The 16,458-nt window shown below is 43.7% G+C and overlaps 1 pseudogene; it reads right to left on the reverse strand.

Annotated features, from left to right (window-relative positions):
* Positions 1-7,148: 7,148 nt before the first annotated feature.
* On the reverse strand, positions 7,149-15,831 carry LOC131823080 (zinc finger protein 558-like; annotated as a pseudogene).
* Positions 15,832-16,458: the final 627 nt, after the last annotated feature.

Here is a 16,458-nt window from a genome sequence, read left to right on the forward strand (position 1 = left end):
AATGAGTTACACTACTTCACATGTTAGTTGTTGCTGTGTAACAAACATTCTCAAAACTTTGTGGCTTAAAACAGCAAACATATTTCAGGGTTCTGTGTGTTGGCTCAGTGGATCTTCTGGTCACAGTCTCACTCTATTCATCCATCTATCCATCTGTCCATTTTTCTGTCTATCGGTCTGCCCGTGTTTGCCCACGGAACCACCCATCAAGCCATCCTTTTGCCTCTCCTTCCTCCTTCCCTCCCTTCCTTCCCTAACTTACTTCCTTCTTTCCATCCATCTATTCATTCAACCATCCCATTTGTATACCCATCTGCATATCCATCCATTTATCCATCCACCTGTTTGTCCATTCAGCCATCTATCTGTTCATCTGTTCATCCATCTGCCCATCTATCCAAGACTCTGGGCCTTTGCTGAGAAGCTGGCAAGGCTGAGGAAGCAGGGTCATCATCTGGGCTTTATAGGCCACAATCTTGCAACCAGAGGAGGAGCTCTGGCTGGGCCCTGGGTTGGAATGGGGATGTGAGTGGTAGAAGGGCTCAGGGTTGGGATCCAGGAGGTACAAGCTCTGGCCCTGACTCTGCCCCAAGTGTGTGCTGCATGACCATAGATGAGACCGTTGTTACCAGCATAGTGCACAAGTGAGAGGAAGCACATGAAAGCTTTGGTATCTCCAAAGTACACGGAAGAGGGAAGTGATGCTCTTAACAGGGCTGACATGATTAGGTGGTCTAGACTATGTGTGATGAGGTTCATGTTTTCTAGCTCTTGGTCTCTAACCTCCTTGGATGCTGCTGACCCATCTCCTAGGGCATGGTTTCTACCCCATGAGGCTGACTGTGCTGCCTGAGATTGTGCCCTCTAGGTGACTCACCCAGTCTTACACCTCAAGCCCCTCTAGAAGGCTGTGTTGTAATTAGAGCCACGAGTTGCCACTGCAGTAGATGCTGCAGTAGATCTAGTGGGTAGATCTATCCGTGTGGTAGATGTAGTGAGCACTGTGGTGGATTCACTGTAGTTGACACTAATGCACCATCCAGAATACCTCTCAGAACCCAGGTGCTCGCTCTTCCAGATGTCATCTGCTGGGGGCTCACAACTTAGTCCCTCTGCCAGCACTCTCCTAGGCTTAAGGGAGCTGCTTTGCCCACAGTTATGCTCCCTTCCTTAGGGCAGCCATATCTGATGACTGGTTTTTGTAGGAGTATGAATCTCTGCCCCTGTGCCTGTTAAGGGTTTGAGTGTGTCTCCCCAAATCTCCAAAAACTGTATGTTCAAATCCTAACCTCCAGGACCTCAGAATGTGGCTTTTCCTGGAAATAGCGTGACTATAGATGGAATTAGTGAGGATGAAATGATGCTGGAGTCGGGTGGGCCCCTGATCTGAAATGACTGGTGTCCTTATAAAAAGGGAAAGTTGGACACAGGCACACAGGGAGAATGCCATGTGAAGACACAGGCAGAAACTGGACAACACACCTAAAAGCCAAGGAATGCTAAAGATCTCCAGGGAACACCAGAACCTAGAAGAGAAGCAAGGAACAGATTCTCCCTCACAACTTCAAGAGGACCCAATCCTGCTGACACCTTCATCTTGGGCTTCCAGCCCCCAGAACTGTGGGAGAATACATTTCTGTTGTTTAAGCTCATTCCTGGGCTGTGGACCTTCAGTACAGCAGTCCTAATACACTAGTGCAGTGTGGGATGACTCTGAAGAACAACTCCGAAGTTGGAGTGCTCCCTGTGGGATCAGGTAAGGTTCTGGCTGCCGCTGCACTGCAGTGTGAATTTCCCTCTGCTCAGACCCACCTCGGTCCCTTACAGATGCTGATCCCAAGTTACCTCTGGTAAGACTCCCCCAGGCAAATCAACTAAACCCTTCTCTCTATTTGTTGCTGTAAACAAACACTCCATTGGTTAGTGGCTTCAAACAACAAACAGCTGTAATTTCTCACCATTCCGTAAGCCAGGCCAGTACTTAACTTAAATCCAGGCTTCTGTGTCTAACCTCTTGGGGCAAGCAATGGCTTGGCTGGACTGAGTGATTCCGGATGGTTTCACTCATCTGTCTGATGATGGCAGGATAAAAGAGCTCTGAGTTTTTTTTTTCCTTATGGGACTCCATCTACCACCCCAGAGATGTTAGGACCTCAGGGAGGCCCTCACTGGAAGCTTTAGCAAATGCATCAGAAAGGACAGTGAACTCTCAAAGGTCACACAGCAAGTTGCTTTGTTTCACTGTGCTCTGGTTGATGGACCTACAGGTTCATCCGGCATTCCAGCATCAAGGAGAAACAAAGAGCTGAGGTTTCTTTTCTAAAGATTTTATTTATTTGAGAGAGAGATAGAGTTGGAGAGAGAGTGAGGGGGAGGGAGAGGGAAGGAGAATCTGAGGTAGACTCCAGGCTAAGTGTGCAGCTGGATGCGAGGTTTCATCTCACGATTGTGAGACTATGATCTGAGCTGAAACCAAGAGCCGGACACAACCAAATGAGCCACCCAGGTGACCCCCCCTTGTGAGATTTCTGAACAGTCTCTCCATGGTTGCCATGAGAAATACAGAATGCTGAACCATAACCCATACAGGAAGGAAAAGGTAAAGTTCCCATGGTGAAGGGTATTATAGAGGTACTGACTGGTTCACAACAAGACTTCCAAAGTTAGAGATTTGTGAATTGGCTGATTGTTCACCAGGCAGTATGAGACAGCTTATTAAACCTCCCTAAGCCTCAGTTTCCTCAACTGTAGAAAAAGATCATCACAGAACCTCTACTAGAGGGTCATTCCGAGATGAAATTGGGTAAGACTGGAAAGGCATTAAGCACCAAGCCTGGCACATGGTATAAGCTCAGCACAGCTAAGTAGTCTTATTAGTATTTTATTATTATAAATACACACTTTCAAGCCTCAGAGAATGAGTTCCTTGGTGTGTGGAGTCATTTCATGAACTTCATGTGGTCCGGATGACCCTCTGTTTCACAGATGTGGTACCTGGGCTTCAGGAAGTTGAAGGAACATCACTGATCTTCCTTTCTGTCCCATCATGTTGGGGAAAATAGCTGTGGTAGATACAATTTAGGGTGACCCCCCCCATCAATAAGTCCCACTTCCTGGTATCCACCACTTTGTATAATTCCCTCTCCCTGAGTATGGCGATGGAATGTGACTTGTTTCTTTTTCTTTATATTTTTTTAAAAGATTTTATTTATTTATTTGTCCGAGAGAGAGAGAGAGAGCAAGCACAAGTAGGGGGAGTGGCAGGCAGAGGAAGAAGCCAGCTCCCCAGGAGCAAGGAGCCTGATGCAGGACTCGATCCCAGGATCCTGGGATCATGACCCAAGCTGAAGTCAGACGCTTCACTGACTGAGCCACCCAGGCATCCCTGTGGCTTGTTTCTAACTCCTCGAACATGGAGAAGGTGATGGAATGCCACTCCCATCATTGTGGAGTACTATACAAGAGTTCACACTAGCAGGTTGGAGAGAGATTTTACTGGTGATGTTGAAGAGCAAACAATCCTATGGTGAGCTGCCTACGAAAGGGCCACATGAAGGGAACTGTGGCTGCCCCGAGGACAGAGCGTTGGCCTCCAGCCAACAGCCAGTATAAAGCTCGTGTCATGAGTCCTTGAACCACAAGGAAATTAACTTTGCCAACAACGTGAATGAGCGCGGAAGCACAGTCTTCTCCATTCGAGCCTCCACATGAGAATGTGGCTTGGAAGACACCTTGATTGCAGTCTTGAGAGACTCTGAGACCTAAATAATGTGCAGACTCCTGGCCCATAGAAATTGTGAGATAATAAACGGATGTGTGGTTTTAAGTTGTTAAATTTGTTACACAGCAAAAGAAAACGAATAAAATATCACAGCAACCTGATTTATGGTATTGTGTAGATAAAGAGTCATTTCATGTGGGGCACATAGACTGTCTCTGTGAAGTGTTAGATGACGTTGACGTCATCATGATTCTCCTGGTAGGCATCCTCCTTTGCCTGTCTTTTTAAAAAAATATAGATCCTAGCTTTTCTTTTCTTTTTAAAATTGAGATATTATTGACATGTAACATTATATTAGTTTCAGGTGTACAATATAATGATTTGATTTTTGTATATGTTGTAAAATGATCACCACAAGGAAAGTAGTTGACATCTATCACTATACATAGTGACATTTTTTTGTCATGAGAATTTTTAAAAATTTACTTTCTTAGCAACTTTCAAATACACAATACAGTTTTATTAACTATAGTCACCATGCCGTACATGACCTCCCCACGACTTAACTTATTTTATAACTGGAAGGTTGTACCTTTTGACCCCCTTCACCTCCTGCCTCTGACAACCATCAGCTTGTTCTATGAACTGAGTTTTGTTTTTGTTTTTAGATTCCACATATAAGTGAAATCATAGGGTGTTTGTCTTTTCCTGTCTGACTTACTTTGCTTAGCATAATGCCTTCAAGGTCCATCTATGCTGCGGCCAATGGAAATATTTTGCTCTTTTCTATGGATGAATATTATTCTGTTTATATCTATGCCACATTTTCATTATCCATTCACCCATCAATGGACCTGGGTTGTTTTGATATCTTGGCTACTCTAAATAAGGTTGCAGTGAACACAGGGGTGCAAGTGCCATTCGTGTTCCTTCTACTGTCCCCTTGCCCCCCCCAGAGAGTGACCCACAGGTGCAGGATGCCACATGCACAAACCCCAGATGCCCTTGCCCTGGGCTGTCCCAGCACATATCCCTTAAAGATTCAGAAAAAAAAGCCCTGGATAAACTTGGAAGACTCCAATGCCATTACATATATAGTGTTTTCTATATCTCAGGCAGTCCCCAAGTGCTTTATATATATGAACTAACTGAACTAACTGAATCCTCAGTACAAGTTTACAAAGTAGGCACTCTCATTGCTCCCATTTTATAAATGAAAAAACAGGCACAGAATAACTGTTACTTGCCTGAGGTAGCCAGGCGATTAAGTGGTAGGGTCTAGACTTGAACTCAAATAGTCTTTCTCCAAAGTCCATACTCTTCGTCACTATGCAATAAAACACTGCCTCCATATCAGGCATGGTTATGGCACAGGATCTACAGTGATGAATCAAAGTCCTTGGTTTCATAGTGTACATAACATAGTGGGGGTTGGGGTGGGGAATAAATATTAGTGAAATAAAGAAGCATATATAGAGTCAGTCAGATGCTGATAAGTGCTGTTGAAATGAAACACTCCCAATAAAGATAATAAATGTGGGAACTGGAGACTTGCTCACATATTTGGAGTGGGAATGAAGTTTTTCAGTTCAGGCAACATTTTGGCAGAAACCTAAGTGAACTGAGAGAGTGAACTCTATAGCTTTGTTGGGAATATCAGTCCAGGCAGTATGGAGACCCTGATATTGAGCTGTGCTGGGATGGTGAGGCTAGAGCAAGACCAGTGCGACGCTAACTTAGGAAGTAAACAGGAGTGGTGGAAGGTGAGGTCTGTTCTGCAGTGGATCTGAATTGTCTGGGGCTTTGCAAAAAACGGTAAAGACCTTTTATTATGTTCTCAGGACACTGGTATATCACTATACCATAACAGTTGCAGGAAGGGTATAGGGAAACAAAAAAGTGACAGTGCATATACAGTGACTGGAAGGGGAACAAGGAAGGAGAGGACAGAGGAGGGAGTGATTATTGAAGTTCGGGGGCATGGTGTGATGAGGGGAGAGGGCTGCACTACAGGGGCTGAGAAGTGGCCAAGGGTAGCATCTAGAACCCAGTTCTCCTGCAAGGATATGCTGTACCATGGGCTCATTCTCCTCCATCCCCCTGATCTACCTGGGCTCTTCTCTGACAAACGCAAACCGAAGTCTGAGGTATATGAGCCCACTGATATAGTTCATTAACCTCTTGAAGCAAGGAGCAGAGAAGAGGAGGGTAGAATGGAGAGTGCCAATTGCTTTCATTTCATATTCCTTATATATAGGGAATTCTGTAAAGTGTGATTTCTTATGTATGTCTTAAAATTGGTATGTCTGTAAAATTTCTGTAAAGTGTGATTTCTTATGTATGCCTTAAAGGATGAGTGTTGTTGGAAGAGTTTTCCATTTTGGTGACATTCATAGGGTTTTCCCTTCATGTGAATTTCATGTGATTCACAAGATAACACAAAAGGCTTTCCTTTAGCCAATGCATTCCTCCCGTTTCTCCCCAGTTTGTAATTTTTTTTTTTTTAAAGATTTTTATTTTATTTGAGAGAGACACAGTGGTAGAGGGAACACAAGCTGGGGGAGTGGGAGAGGGAGAAGCAGGCTTCCTGCTGAGCAGGGAGCCTGATTCGGACCTCGATCTCAGGACTCTGGGATCATGACCTGAGCTGAAAGCATTTGCTTAATGACTGAGCCACCCCAGTGCCTGGTAATTTTTTCTTTTTTCTGTGAGAGTTTGAGGTAAAAGTCTTATCACATAAGCTGTACTTAACAGGGTTTCTCTCCACAGTGAGTTAACTTTTGGGTTACTGAATGCTATTCCATATTGATGACAGCTTTTCTTCACTGAGTCATGATCAGTCTCCAAAATCATTCCCAGTGGTTTCTCTCCTTGTATCCATACCTTGTGTAGTTCCCTCCCACACTGAGTCAGAATCAGTCTGGGTGACCAACACAGTATAGATGAAGAGAGAATATATCCTTCTGTGACTAAGCCATAAAAGACATGGCTCCTGCATTGGTTCTTTTGAGTCACATTATTTGGGGGAGAACTTGCTGCCATATTATAAAGACACTCATTATTGCAGAAAGGCCTACATGGCAAGGAACCACAGGTCCCATCCCAACAACTGGCACTAGTTTGTCAGAAATGTGAATAATCAATCTTCAAAGTGGACCCTTCAGTCCTAAAGACTTCAGGTGCCTGCAGTTCTAGTCAACATATTGGTTGCAACCTTGTGAGGGAACCAGAACCAGAATTATATAGCTAATCCATTTCTGAACTCCTGACCTACATAAATTGTGAGATAATAAATGTTTGTTGCTTTAAAGCACTACGTCTTGGGGCTAACTTGTTAGGCAAAGATAATTTCTACATCCAGCATGAGTTCCCAAGATGTTGGAGGATGAGAAATCAATGAATGCTTTCCCAGTCACTGTTTTCCTATCTACCTATTACGAATTCCCTTGTGCACAGAAAGGTAAGAGTTACTGCTGAAAGACTTCCAACAGTGATTACATTCATAGGGTTTTTCTCCAGTGTGAGTTCTCATGTGTTTCTTAACAGATGAGAGATTATTAAATGCTTTCCCACAGTCACTACCTTCATTGGGTTTCTCTCCATTATCTTGTGCACAGTAAGAGAAACTTTTGCTGAAGGATTTTGCACACTGATCACACTCACAGGTTGTTTTTTTCCTTTTAATTTTCAGCATAACAGTATTCATTGTTTTTGCACCACACCCAGTGCTCCATGCAATCCGTGCCCTCTCCAATACCCACCACCTGGTTCCCCCAACCTCCCACCCCCCTCTTCAAAACCCTCAGATTGTTTTTCAGAGTCCATAGTCTCTCATGGTTCACATCCCCTTCCAATTTCCCTCAACTCCCTTCTCCTCTCCATCTCCCCTTGTCCTCCATGCTATTTGTTATGCTCCACAAATAAATGAAACCATATGATAATTGACTCTCTCTGCTTGACTTATTTCACTCAGCATAATCTCTTCCAGTCCCGTCCATGTTGCTACAAAAGTTGGGTATTCATCCTTTCTAATGGAGGCATAGTACTCCATAGTGTATATGGACCACATCTTCCTTATCCATTCGTCCGTTGAAGTGCATCTTGGTTCTTTCCATGGTTTGGCGACCGTGGCCATTGCTGCTATAAACATTGGGGTACAGATGGCCCTTCTTTTCACGACATCTGTACCTTTGGGGTAAATACCCAGGAGTGCAATTGCAGGGTCATAGGGAAGTTCTATTTTTAATTTCTTGAGGAATCTCCACACTATTTTCCAAAGAGGCTGCACCAACTTGCATTCCCACCAACAGTGGAAGAGGGTTCCCCTTTCTCCACATCCTCTCCAACACATGTTGTTTCCTGTCTTGTTAATTTTGGCCATTCTAACTTGTGTAAGGTGATATCTCAGTGTGGTTTTAATTTGAATCTCCCTGAGGGCTAGTGATGATGAACATTTTTTCATGTGTCTGATAGCCATTTGTATGTCTTCATTGGAGAAGTGTCTGTTCATATCTTCTGACCATTTTTTTATATGATTGTTTTGTTTGTGTTGAGTTTGAGGAGTTCTTTATAGGGTTTTTCTCCAGTATGAGTTCTCACATGCTGGGTCAGATGTGAGCTCTTCCTAAAGGCTTTCCCATAGTCGTGGCACTCATACAGTTTCTCTCCTGTATGAATTCTGTTGTGTATGGTAAGGGGGGTGTTGTGCTGAAGGCCTTGCCACACTGATTATATTCATAATGATTCTCCCCAGTATGAACTCTCTTGTGCCTTTTGAGGATACATCTAGTATGAGAGACATGAAAACACTGATTACATTTGTAAGGATTTTCTCCTGGGTGAATTCTCACGTGCAGTCTAAGGGAAGAGGGATTACTGAAGGCTTTCCCACAGTCAGTGAATTTGTAGGGTTTCTCCCCATTATGCATTCTCTTATGAAAAATCAGGTAAAAGCTACTGTTGAAGGATTTGCCACACTGATTATGGTCATAGGGTTTTCCCCTGATATGAATTCTCTTGTGCTAAGTGAAGTTAGATTTTGTGCTGAAGATTTTAAAGCACTGAGTACATTCATTGAGTTTCACTCCAAGATGATTTCTTTCCTGTTGATTGAGAGATGAATGATGACTATAATTTATAGTATTTTAAATATATATTTTTAAAGATTTTATTTATTTATTTGACAGAGAGATCACAGGCAGAGAGGCAGGCAGAGAGAGGAAGGGAAGCAGGCTCCCCGATGAATTGAGAGCCCAATGCGGGGCTTGATCCCAGGACCCTGGGATCAAGACCTGAGCCGAAGGCAGAGGCTTAACCTACTGAGCTGCCCAGGTGCCCTATAGTATTTTTAATATACAATGCTATCATAGGAATTCTCTCTCCCAGGAGTTCTGTTATGTATATCATTATAATTTGGCATTTTTGCTACTTCAAATGTTTGTATAGGCTTTATGTAGTTTGAGTGGTTAGAAGTTAAAAAAATGGTTGTTGTGCCACAATTCCTTATTATAGTCAGAGAACATTTTTTCTGATAGGTTTAACACAAGCTTATGTTTGAAACCTTCAAAATCTGAGTCACATTTATGGAAACAATTATGGAGATGCTCAGGGAAGAAATAATTTTTCTCCAAATTCACAATAGTTTCATGGTATCTCTTCAGAGGCCACTTTCTCTTGGGAGAATGACTCTGTGGTTTTTCTAATTTATGGCATTTTCTTACTGTGGAAAATTAGGGATCTTACCATTTTTATGCTTTCATATTGTTCTTTTCTAAAAGCATACTGCTTGGAAGTTAACCCTTTGGCTTTAAGTGGAGTCTCCAAATCTGAAACAAACTGAAAAGAAGTTTAAATTTGTGGGGAAAATGAAAGACAAAAAGTACGTATTAGTGAAGGCAGACCTTAAAGGATTAGCATTTTTCAGGAGGTCTGCAGTGAAAGGGACACAGGTTTCACAATTTTGGTATTTTTATAGAAGACTTTATGTATTTATTTCAGAGACAAAGATGGCAACAGAGATAGTGAAAGAGAGCACAGAGCCTGACCTGAAAGCAGACACTAAGCCGACTGGGTCACCCAGGTGCCCCAATTTTAGGTATTTTTTTTTTTTTAAAAGACTCTAGGAAGATTGAGATTGAGGCTGACAGAAGAAGGAATTGTCAGGAATATAAAGTGGGAAGTAGCTGGGCATGGAGCTCATGTGAAACTTACATTTAAGAAGGAAAATAGACATATCTTTTCTCTTCCTCTAAGGCTGAAGTAAAATTTGAAGTGATGCACAGAGAATTTAAGAGGAAGCAAAGAAGGTACACAAAGAGGTTTATCTTAAATGCTTTTGATCTTGTCAAGAAAAAAGGAATTTTACAAAGCTCCCTGACTGACATTTCCTAATGTAACACTCCGAACTCCCAAGCCACATGCCAGAGATGTTCCTCACAAGGACTCACAATCTACCTGGGGCTCACCTGGACAGTTGCCTGGGAGAATTGTGATTTCCTCTGTAATCACTTTATCTTCTTGCTCCAATTCAGACACCAGGCCAGGTTTATCATCTTTATTTCCTATACATAAAGAGAAGACATAGTATGTAGGGGGACCCTACAGGGGAAAATGAGCCTCATCATGAATCTGAAGCCACTACTTCTGAAGATAAACAGGTGTGGTTCTATGAACAATGGAGTAATTATCCATAAATTCTAATAAATATAGTAGCTCTCTTTCATAGTGAAAAAAAATGTAAGTTACCTCATTCGATATGATACCCAGGGTATCATACCCAGGGGTATCATACTCAGTCGGTATGATACCTGGGGTGTTTGGGGGAATAACTAGTACCAGAAGCTAATGCCCAAGCTCAAATACAGATTTAAAAGCTCCAAAACTGTTATGCACAGAGAATATAAAGTCAGGGCCAGCACTAGATCTTCAGTTCATAGGGAAGGCATTAGACTGTAAGCTTCATGATGGTAGGGACCACATCTGTCTTATTCACCATTGTATTCCCAATTCCTAACACGGGCCTAGGAACATAAAGGTGCCCAAGAAAGACCTCTGAAAAGTGATGTCAGCAAAAATGGTGAAGTAGGGAACTCTGAAAGTTTAACTTCCACCAAAAAAAAAAAAAAAAAAAAGCAAATAAACAGGTAAAAACTGTTAGAATTAACTTCAATAAAACTACGGAAAGTCATGAAGAGCTTATAGTAGCAAGGAAAATGCTTAATCAAGAAAACCAGCTGAATCTGTAAGAGAGCTTTTTAGCTGACCCTCACCCCATCCTGTGTCCCACCTCACCAAGTACACTGAAGACAGTTTGTGCTCTTAGTACTGGTGGAAGTAGGACAAATCTTATTTTCAAAGAAGTGTGGTTGTGTGTTTTTACCTTCCTGGTGGCTCCCAAAAGGACTGGCTCAAAGCTCTTGCCTTTATTTTAACTCCAAACTCTCCTGCAGTTGAAGGGGCTATGTGGGTGGAGGGCTGGAACATGTACTGAATACATTTAAATATATTAGCTACTGCTGCCTGGGGCAAGGGAAAATCACTGAAGCAGACATAAGACTAGCCCAAAAGTCTCAGAGGAAAAGTAGGGAGCAAGATACTTTGGGGGAGAGGGGCTTTGAAAAGCTCCCACGTAGTCCTAAATATAGAACATGTACATACCCAGGGTTGGGTGTATGCTCAGAAAACATCTGAAAAGGCACTAAGCCTTCACCTTTGACAGCCTATCAGGTTCTATGCAAACAGGAAATGAAGACTAAGGCAGAGTTACAAACTGTTTGAGTTGTGAAGGCATGCTCCTACATATACAGAGACCATCTGCAAAGACTGGGAGTTCTAGGCATTTAAGGAAATCTCTGATAAATCACTAGCTGACTGTTAACCCAACAAAACAGAGCCACACATGATAAATACAGACGTTACAAAATCAGTTCAAAAAATGTCACCGGGAGCGCGTGGGTGGCTCAGTAGGTTAAAGCCTCTGCCTTCAGCTCAGGTCATGATCCCAGGGTCCTGGGATCAAGCCCCACATTGGGCTCTCTGCTCAGCAGGGGGCCTGCTTCCTCCTCTCTCTCTCTCTGTCTGCCTCTCTGCCTACTTGTGATCTCTGCCTACTTGTGATCTCTGTCTGTCAAATTAAAAAAAAAAAAAATCTTAAAAAAAAATGTCACCAAACAATACCCAACTAGAATGAGCAACAACAATAAAACTTGGGGATGGGGGAATCTCTGACTTACAGACTGCCAGAACATTCCAAACATTTGGGAGTTTTCAACAAATTATGAGGCATGCAAAGAAACAAAAAAGCATGACCATTACAGGAAAAGGAAACTAAAAGACACTGACCCTGGGACACCTGTGTGACTCAGTGGGTTAAAGCCTCTGCCTTTGGCTCAGGGTCCTGGGATTGAGCCCTGCATTGGGCTCTCTGCTCTGTGGGGAGGCCTGCTTCCCCCTCTCTCTCCCTGCCTCTCTGCCTGCCTCTCTGCCTACTTGTGATCCCTCTCTCTGTCAAATAAATAAATAAAATCTTAAAAAAAAAAAAGACACTATCCCTGAGGAAGAGACTTACTAGACCAAGATTTCAACTATTTTAAGCATGCTCAAAGAGCTAAAGGAAACCATGAAAATGGATTCTCAACAAATAGTAAAAGACATTATAAAATAGAACCAAACAGAAATTTCGGAGTACAAAGTACAATAAATTAAAATGAAACATTCACTAGAGAAGTTTATCAGCAAACTTGATCTGGTGAAAGAAAGAATCACTGAACTTGAAGATAGGTCAACTGAGATTGTCCAATTTGAAGAATATAGAGAAAAAAGAAAAGAAAAAAATAACAGAGCATAAGAAACCTATGGGACACCTTCAAACAATGAACATGTGCATAATGGAGTTTTTGAAAGAGAGGAGACAGAGAAAGGGGCAGAAACAATATTTTTATTTTTTAATTATTTATTATTTATTTATTTTTTTAAAAAAATTTATTTATTTGACAGAGAGATCACAAGTAGGCAGAGAGGCAGGCAGAGAGAGAGGAGGAAGCAGGCTCCCCGCTGAGCAGAGAGCCCGATGTTGGGTTCGATCCCAGGACCCTGAGATCATGACCTGAGCTGAAGGCAGAGGCTTTAACCCACTGAGCCACCCAGGTACCCCCAGAAACAATATTTTTAAAAGGCAAATGGCCAAAAATTCTCCAAATTGAAGAGAGTTGTGGATCTACACAATCAAGAAACTTAATGAACACTGAAGAGGATAAAATTAAGGAAACCTGGGGTGCCTGGGTGGCTCAGTGGATTAAAGACTCTGCCTTCAGCTCAGGTCATGATCCCAGGGTCCTGGGATAGAGCCCCACATCGGACTCTCTGCTCAGTGGCAGGCCTGCTTCCTCCTCTCTCTCTGCCTGCCTCTCTGCCTACTTGTGATCTCTCTCTGTCAAATAAAGAAATAAAATCTTTTTAAAAAGTTAAGGAGACCAAATTAAGACATGTTATAATCAAACTGTTGAAAGCTAAAGACAGAGTATCCTGAAAGCAGCAAGAGAATTTTTGGTTCATCATATACATGGGATCACCACCAATCAGATTAACAGCTGATTTCTTATGAGAAATTGCAGAGGCCATAAAACAGAGGAGGACACATTCAGAGTGCTGAGAGAAAAAATACCCTCTGTCATCCATTAATTCTATATGCAGCAAAACTATCCTTCAAGAAAGTGAAAAGACAATCCATAGAATGGGAGAAAATATTTGCATATCATGTATTTGCTAAGGGTCCAGCATCCAGAATATATAAAGAACACTTATGACTCAACAATAAAAAGGCAAAAGGCAAACAACTCCAGTGCCCACCCCCCCAAATGGGCAAAGGAGTCGAATACACATTTTTCCAAAGAAGATGTACAGATGGGCTTACAGGCACATGAAGAGAGGACCTTCTCATTATTCTTTAGGGAAATGCAAATAACTATGTGTTCCCACATTGCTGGTGGGAATATAAATGGTGCATGGAGAAAAGGTTGGAGGTTCCTCAAAAAATGAAACACTGAATGACCACAAGACCCAGGAATTCCATTTCTAGGTATATGTACAAGAGAAAACAAAATGTTCAGGCAAAAACATCCATGAATATTCATAGCACAGCACTCTTCACAGTAGCCAAAAAGGTAGAAATGAGTCAAAAGTTCATCAATGTTGAGTAGGTACACAAAATGTGGTATATACACACAGTAGAATAACATTCAGCCACAAAAAGGAATAAAGTTCTGATACATGCTACAGCATGGCTGAACCTTGAAAAAGGTTACTCTAAGCAAAAGAAGCCAGATACAAAAGGATATATCTTGTACGATTCCATTCATATGCAATGTCCAGAACAGGTAAAAACAGAGAGACAGAGAGTAGATCCGTGGTAGCTACTGGCTGGAGTAGGTGGGAAAGGGAATGGCTACTTAATGATTATAGGGTTTATTTTTGGTGCAATAAATGTTCTGGAATTAGACATGGTTGTACAACACCATGGCATTACTAAAAATCACTGAATTGAACATTAAAAATGTTTTCTGTTCTGTGAATGTTACATGAATTAAAAACAAAGACTTATCATCTGAGTCATTCAATAAATGCAGGGTTGAGGCGGGGCTTACCCAGGGATGCCAGGTTCCTGCAGTTGTCCCGCATCACATCTCTGTACAGTGTTCTCTGAGAGGGGTCCAGCAGTGCCCACTCCTCCTGCGTGAACTCCACGGCCACATCCTCGAAGGTCACCAAGTCCTGAGCCGTCACAAGAATCGAGGCTTAGCCAAGGACTACCCCCACCAAGTTGATAAGGGGACAGGAACAGAAACGGGGAACCCCAAGCTTAAGATACATGGGCAGGGTTCTGAGCTGTACTCTCCACTGCTTCTGGGCTCAGCCTGCAGTGCTCCTCTGCTGTCTACTGATGCCCACTGCCAAGGTGAAATGTACTTCTAAGTGAGTCCCTTATTCCAGGGAGACTGTGAAATCCTGCAGTCTTATCTCCCTCAGTCTCGGGGTTGAGCATAGGCCAGGGACATGGCAGATGCCAGAGATACTTCCCAGTGGCCATCAACAGTGGCTTGAATATAGGACCCAGTCATGTCTTTCCTTTAAAACTAATAATAGTGTTATGTATAAAGTGATTCTAGAAGAAGTTATGAAAATATAGAAAATGTTGATAAACACTGACAACATTTTATTATCTACCACCAGATACCCAGAGATCCTGGAACACCAGAGGACATGGTTTGTTTGGGAGGCTCCAGGCCCTGAAAGGTAAGTCCGACTTGGTGAAAAGAATAATGACTTGGAAAAAGGGGTATCTGACTCACCGGTAACCAGCTTGTCAGGAAGCCATGCACCGACCCTTCCTCCTCTGTGCATCCTTTTTGAGGAGAGGCTGAGAACAGGGAAGGCTGAGCTGGAGAAAAAGAAATGAGTCCGAGGAGGTCGGGATGGCTCTGTATTCTAGCACTCACCAGTGTGGGGGCTTGCCCACCTACCTGTAACTGACCATTCCCCAACACACACACACACACACACACACACACACACGCATGCACACACAGCCTTCACAGGAGGTAGAGCAGAGCCCTGTCTCACCAAGGCCAAGACTCTGACTGCACTGGAGGAAAAGGCGATGATTCCCATTTCACAGTGGAGGAAACTAAAGTTCAAGGGCCAGCACTATTGTTTTATCAAGTTTACAGAAAGAATTTGAGACATAATTCAAAGGCTCTCCCATATTCACCACACAGGTGACACCTCCACAGTTGCGTAAACCAGCAACACCCCAAATCCCAAGAACAACATGGGATTGAGCCCCCAGGCGTCCAGGGCTCAACAGTGGCTTCACTGCTCAGCCCCTCTCCCGCTCTGTGGTGCAGGGGCCTTTAATGCTTGGACTCTGGGGACCCCCGAACTTACCACAAGTGGGGGACAGAACCACGGCCGCCATCCTGTGACTCAGACAGAGAACCTGGATGCTCCTCCTCTCGTCCCCACCGCGCACGCAGGCCAGGTTCTGGAAGAAACGGGGATACAGGAGCCTTCACAGCCTCTCTTCCTCCCCAGGCTACTGAGGACGGACCTGTCACAGCCTGCCCACCGTGTCCTCCTTGGAAGCACACGTGGGGTCTCCAGTCCTGGGTCTTTACTTTGCTCAGAAGGGGATGAACGCAGTGCATGTGACGGCAGAACTTGTCCTCTTGTCCTAACCGGTACGACCAGCGCGGGCCTGCGCCGCCCCCAGGGAAGCCTCAGGCTCACCGAGTCTCAGGGCACGTTCTTCCCATCCAAGTGCTTGTCGCACACACAGCCCCGGCTACGACCCTTTACCAGCTGGACACGCTGGCACCTGCCTCCCATCAGTCCTTCCCCCGCCAGTCCCACCACCGTCAGATGATGTCAGAGGGCGAGCGGATGACCCTCACTGCGTTGCGAGGTTCCCCCATCCTCGCCGGCCGCACCTTCCTCCCGCACCACCCTAGACCCTGTCTTCCCGGCCCCGTTCTACCATCTAGACCAGCAGCTCAGAGACGTCTCTCTGAACCCAGCCTCCCAGACGCGCCCTTGTTCACTCCGCGTCTCTCTACCACACCAAGGACTCGGTCCAGCCGCTCTCCTGCTCCTCAGGCACTTCCTGTTTCATGTTCACAACATCTGGCCATTTCCTAAATGTATTACTAATGACAATTTGTCAGCAGCTAATATAACTCTAAATT

Source organism: Mustela lutreola, chromosome 2 (genome assembly GCF_030435805.1).
Source record: "Mustela lutreola isolate mMusLut2 chromosome 2, mMusLut2.pri, whole genome shotgun sequence".
NCBI classification, from domain to species: domain Eukaryota; kingdom Metazoa; phylum Chordata; class Mammalia; order Carnivora; family Mustelidae; genus Mustela; species Mustela lutreola.